The 6,100-nt window shown below is 41.7% G+C and overlaps 1 long non-coding RNA gene across 1 annotated transcript; it reads right to left on the bottom strand.

Moving 5' to 3' along the window:
- Nucleotides 1–1,030: 1,030 nt before the first annotated feature.
- LOC118654120 lies at nucleotides 1,031–5,884 on the bottom strand. The gene is made up of 2 exons (XR_004966970.1): nucleotides 5,668–5,884; nucleotides 1,031–1,364 (listed from the first exon to the last, which is right to left on the bottom strand). It is a non-coding gene; the product is annotated as an uncharacterized LOC118654120 (long non-coding RNA).
- Between the last annotated feature and the right edge of the window lie 216 nt (nucleotides 5,885–6,100).

Consider the following 6,100-nt stretch of genomic DNA (forward strand, 5'->3'; position numbering starts at 1 on the left):
AGCCTCCATCTGTCCCAGGTTTTTCACCAGAGCTCTGTAAAAAGAGTTACCATAATGATTGCCTCTCAGCCTACCTCTGCTCTTTGCATTTGTTGACCCTGAGATTGGTGCCTCTTTGGGAAAACCCACTCTTACCTCTGTTTTCTTGAGTTGCCATATTTTCTGCTCTGATTTCTCTGTTGGTCAAAATTTATTGGCTTTCTTGCTCTGCCATATTCCTCAAAATTTATTTCACGTTGATGTCGCCTTTTTAGTTTCCCATGGTGGTTGTAGTTTCATTAGTTTTACATTTACTTTTGACTAAGTAATACATTCACATAGTTTAAAATGTAAGTGGTACAGCCCTAACCAGTTTGGCTCAGTGGATAGAGTGACTGCCTGCGGACTGAAGGGTCCCAGGTTCAATTCTGGTCAAGGGCATGTACCTTGGTTGCAGGCACATCTGATCAATGTTTCTAACTCTCTATCCCTCTCCCTTCCTCTCTGTAAAAAAAAAAATCAATAAAATGTATTTTTTTAAAAATGTCAGCGGTACAAAAGATTGTTCAATGTACAGTCTTCATTCCACCTCTTCCTCCCAGTCCTCCATTGTCAACCAGTGTTGTCAGTTTTATGTATCTCTCAGGGATGCTTTTATGTGCATTCAAGAAAATACATAAATATTCTCTTTTATCCTTTTTTACACATAGCAGTATACAATACACTGTTCTACATGTTTGTTTTTTCATTTAACAATATATGTTGGAAGTTTTTCCATGTCAGCAAAGTTCTTTATTCTTTTTAACAACTGCATAGTGTTCCATTGTATGAAAAGCATAATGTAATTTACTTATCTAGTCTTGTATTGATGAACATTTAGATTGTTTCCATTCATATGATATTAAACAACACTTCAACAAATAGCCCTATACTTATTCATTTTTAAAGTTTCTTTTCAGGCATTTCCATTGGATCTGGAAGCTAAAAATCACAGTTTTTTAACATTGCCCAATCAAAATGTTAACCTAAACACATCACACTCAAAGGAAGATATTTTAAAAGTTGTTTTTTATTTTCCATTAGTTGGATCAATGCATAGTAAATCATTTGTTATACATCCTCTTCAGAGCTAGGCATTGCATTTCAAAGCTTCCAGTGCAAAGTTTTATCTGGCCTTGAGGGTTTTGGTTACACCATGTGGGATTCTCCATGTGGGTCTGCAGCACAAAGCCAGAGATGTGATCTCTGATGCCTCCATCCAGGATGCTGTACTTGTTGGCTAGATTGTTAAGAAGCAATTTCAGGAAATATTTCTTTCAATCCGTTCACTTGTTCAAATCAACATTCACTGTGTGCCTACTGTGAGATGGATGCTCAGCTGGATGCTGGGGACACAAAGATAAAAATGATAGTTCCTACTTTGACAGAAGCTTCCAGTTTAGAGAAGCTAACCAATACATGAGCAGACAACCATAAAACAATGTGTAAGGTGACTCAGTGGATGTGAACCCAGAATGCTATAGGGCCAGGAAAGAGGAGTACCTACCCAGAAAGACTCCTTAGAAGAAGAGATGCCTGTCATAACTTTATATCCCGACTTCTAGCACTCTACTGACAAATCCCAAAATTCAGTGTCCATCTACTGTCCTTGGCTTTTCTACTCTGGAATCTTCCACCCCTTTCTAATTCTGCAGCAATCTTCTAGTTGGCTATATTTATTATGGCACTTCAAAGACTTAGGAGGAGTAAAATAGGAGGGGATTGGAGATCATTATTTCCAGCATGGATGACTGTGGTCAAGGTTTGGAGTGTTAGCCTAGTTTCAGGTATTAGCTTTTAAATAAACTTTTAATTAAAATATATTTGGTATACCATATTATATGAGTTTTAGGTGTATGATATAGTGATTCAACATTTATACACCTAATGTGATAACCATGATAAGTCTAGTAACTGTCTCCATGTAAAGATATTATATTGTTGACTGTGTTCCCTGTGCTGTACACCACATCCTAGTGGCTTATTTATTTTTATAAATGGAAGTGTATACCTCTTATTCCTTTTGACTTTTTCCACCCATCACCCACCCCCTTCCTTTCTGGCAACCAACAATTTGTTCTCTACTATGAATTTATTTCTGTTTTGCTTTGTTTGTGCTTTTGTTTAGGTTTTTTTTTTTAGATTCCACAAAAAGTGAAATCATACCACATTTGTCTCTCTGTCTGACATTTCATTTATCATAATACCCTCTAGGTCAGTGGTTCTCAACCTTTCTAATGCCGTGACCCTTTAATACAGTTCCTCATGTTGTGGTGACCCCCAACCATAAAATTATTTTCATTGCTTGCTACTGTTATGAATCGTAATGTAAATATCTGATATGCAGGATGTATTTTCATTGTTACAAATTGAACATAATTAAAGCATAGTGATTAATCACAAAAACAATATGTAATTATATATGTGTTTTCCGATGGTCTTAGGTGACCCCTGTGAAAGTGTCGTTCGACCCCCAAAGGGGTCGCGACCCACAGGTTGAGAACCGTTGCTCTAGGTCCATTCATGTTGTCTCAAATAGCAAGATTTCATTTTTTTTGTATGTATATATCACATGTTCTTTATCCATTCATCTATTGGTAGAGACCTTAGTTGTTTTCATATCTTGACTATCCTATATAATAAAGAGGTAATATGCAAATTAACCCTCATGCCCTCACAAGATGGCTGCCTACAACCAGGCCGGCAGGGGGGTTAGTGAGGGACGACCAAATGACTGAACAGCAGGCTGTGTGGGGTGACCAGGCTGGCGGGGGGGGGGGGCATGAGGGGTGACCAGGTTGGTGGGGGGGCAGTTGGGGGCAACTAGGCCAGCAGGGGGAGCAGTTGGGAGTGACCAGGCCAGCAGAGGTGGACAGTTGGGGGGCAACCAGGCTGGCAGGGGGGGCAGTTAGGGGCAACTGGGCCAGTGGGGGCTGCAGTTGGGGGCAACCAGGCCAGCAGGGGGGGCAGTTTGGGGTGACCAGGTCAGCAGGGGGGCAGTAAGGAGTGACCATGCTGGTGGGGGGGGACAGTTAGGAGCAACCAGGCCAGCATGGGGGGCAGTTAGGGGCAATCAGGCCAGCATGCAGAGGAAATGAGGGGCAATCTTTAAATAAGATTGTGTGTTTTTTAAAAATATTAGTTCTGATAGTGTGACTAGAATCCTCAATCTCTATTTAGCTGTTTACCTCCATCCCAAGTCTCCAAGGCAAATTTTCTTGGCAAATACCCACTCTTTGTTTTTGATTTGGGGGCACTATGATTCCACTCTCCATTTGTTCAAGTAAAAATGCTGTGTATATTTATGTGTTTTGATAGACAAGAAATACAGGTTACAGTAGTTATCACTTGAAAGTAGAACTGGGGTGGGGGGCAAGTTTTACTTTTTGATGTATACTCTCTGGGCTATTTGCATTATTTTTACAATGAGCATATTTTATTTTTGTGGTAATTTATTTTCAATAAACTTTTTATTAAAGTAAACCTTTATGTACAAAAAAGTGCACAAATAATAAGCTTGATGAATTTTCATAAAGCAAACACACACATTGTAATCATCACCCAGATCAGAGACCTCTGAAGCCCCTTCTTTTCTCCTTCCAAGCACCTTTACTTCTTATAAAAGTAACCACCATTCTGCTTTCTATCACCAAAGATTAGTTTTGACTTAGAGTTCTAGTTGCTCCTTATCCTTGATAGCACTTAGTACCACCAGTGTTATTTATCTTAGCTATTCTAACAGGCTTTGTTTTGCATTTCCCTAATGGCTAATGATGTTAAACATCTTTATATGTGCTCATTTGTCATCCATATGTGCTCTTTGGTGCTAACATCTTCCATAAATATAGAACATAATCATTTTTCATTGCTTGAAAATAATAACGACATTAACCTGATTAAGGAATAGTCTTTGAGTGTAACAATCCTTCTGAGAGGCAGATTGTGTGTGTGGGGGGGGGGGAGGGGTGGAAATAGCCAGAATTTGGTAGCAAACATTCCAGACTACTCTATTTACTGTGGGATCTTAAGCAAATTATTTAACCTATTTCTGCATTGGTTGCTTTGTCCTTAAAGAAGGATGATAATAGCTCCTGCTTCATAGGGTTGTCCTGAGGATTAGGTGAGAAAATATGTAAGGCTCTCTGTCCCATGGCTGACAAGTTAAATGTTCATCTGAGTCTCTCTAACCTTCTGATAAAGCCTGGAAAGAAGGCAAGTAACAAAGGGTTGTTCGTGAGGCAGCCAGTGACTTAGTGTTTTAGGGAGATTCCTCATTCTCTGGCTCTAAGGGGAAAAAAACCCCACTCCAGAGTTGTGTTCTGAAGGCAGGATTCTGTCCCCTCATTTCCTGCTTGCTGCCCTCCTTCCCTCCACCAAACACAGCAGGAGCAGCTTGCTTCTAAAGAAATTTTACAAGAAATTTCTAGTCATAACTGGGCTCTTGGGTCCTGCTTCACCCTTTATATGATTTTAACACCTACTGCTGTGTGTCTGTCCAAAAGACAAGCCCCCCAACATCTTTCTGTATAATTTTCAAAGGTTTTCCCATTGATGTTTCAAGCAGGAGTGGTGATGGCCCTGTGCCTAACATCAAGTAGTCAATATCACATCAGCAAATATTTGCCCAGCACTTAGCAAGCACTAGGCTCTCTGATAGATATGGGGAACCAAACTTAAAAAAAAGGACTGCTATTTTAGGATTTCACCACAGTGCACTGGGAAAGCACCACAAGAGAGCAAGTGCAGCGGGTTGTGGGAGCATACAGGAGGAGTGAGGTGAAGGCGTGAGAGAGTCAGGGAAGATTTCTGCAAGAGGAAAAGTCAGAGTCCTGAGGGAATGTTCTGGGTGAGGGAACAATTTATTCCAGGTATGGAGAATAGCATGTGCAAGGACCCAGAGGTTGGAGACCAGGGGTTCTTTTTCCTCTTGAGCTGCATGATAAGGACCAAAACCTTGCCTTGGGCTCTGCACAACACTCCAGGTTCTTCAAATTGTCCATTAATTGATATTGGAGCACAGAATATCAAGGCTTAACAGTGAAAACATTTTCTTTGTTCCATGGTAAAGGATCTCAGGGATCAAGTGCTTTATAAGTGGGTACATTTTTGGCACCCATTTTCCTTCAGAAATCAGCATATTATTAAGCATATAAGACTTGTCTGTGTGGTTCTGGCTCATTTTTTTTTTACCTCCCTGACTCCAGTCTCAGCCTGCCTTCTGCATCTTCTCCCGAGCTCCAGAGCTCTGGTAGGCTGGCTCTTAGCTCCTATGCCTCCAAACCCTTTCACACAACCTGTTCCTGGGCCCCCTTATGTCACCCCTACTCTAATCTTTCTTTTTGACTTAATTTTTTCACAGGTCTCTCCTCTCTCTTTGTCTCTCTCCAACTTCTAACTGCTGTCCTCCAAGCTGCCCTCCTCAGTTCCAGCAGTCCTTGTCTGATCCCTCTTGTGGTCCATTCCTGATAAACCCTTGTGTACTTCTGAAATGAGCACTTCTGTTCCTAACTCATCTACATATCTTCATAGGACACTGTCTTCTTATTGGGGATCTGACTCAGGAGACCTCTAGTTATCCTAGCGTGTCTCCTGGGGCCAGCCTCATGGTTTCATAGAGAAACAGAGGCTCAGAGAAAGGGGGTGACTTACCAGGGTCATGCAGCAAGTTAGCGGCAGAGCAGAAACTAGCCTGGGTCATGCAGCAAGTTAGTGGTAGAGCAGAAACTAGCCCAGGCCTTCAGACTTCTAGCCAATGCTCTTTCCCAGGAACCAGGCTGCTTCTCACAAGGCTTAGGTTTTCTAGACAGCAGTAGCTCCCACCCACTGATGGCATAGTGCAACCATCTCTGTTAGCACTTCCTTCCTGAGCATGTTCATTAAGAATGAAGCTGACCCATCCAGGCTTCTGACTCAGCAGCCTAGCGAAGAACATCCAGCCATGTCTGCATATGATTAAGGAAACACCAGTTACAGAAAACTCCCCTCCCCTCGCCCCCTCCCCACCTCTGGCAGAGTGAGGGTTGCAAAAGGAAGCAGAGAGATTCAACTAAAGGGTAAGATGTTGGGGACCACTGGGGTGGGG

Source organism: Myotis myotis, unplaced genomic scaffold, assembly GCF_014108235.1.
Source record: "Myotis myotis isolate mMyoMyo1 unplaced genomic scaffold, mMyoMyo1.p scaffold_m19_p_4, whole genome shotgun sequence".
In the NCBI taxonomy this organism is placed as follows: domain Eukaryota; kingdom Metazoa; phylum Chordata; class Mammalia; order Chiroptera; family Vespertilionidae; genus Myotis; species Myotis myotis.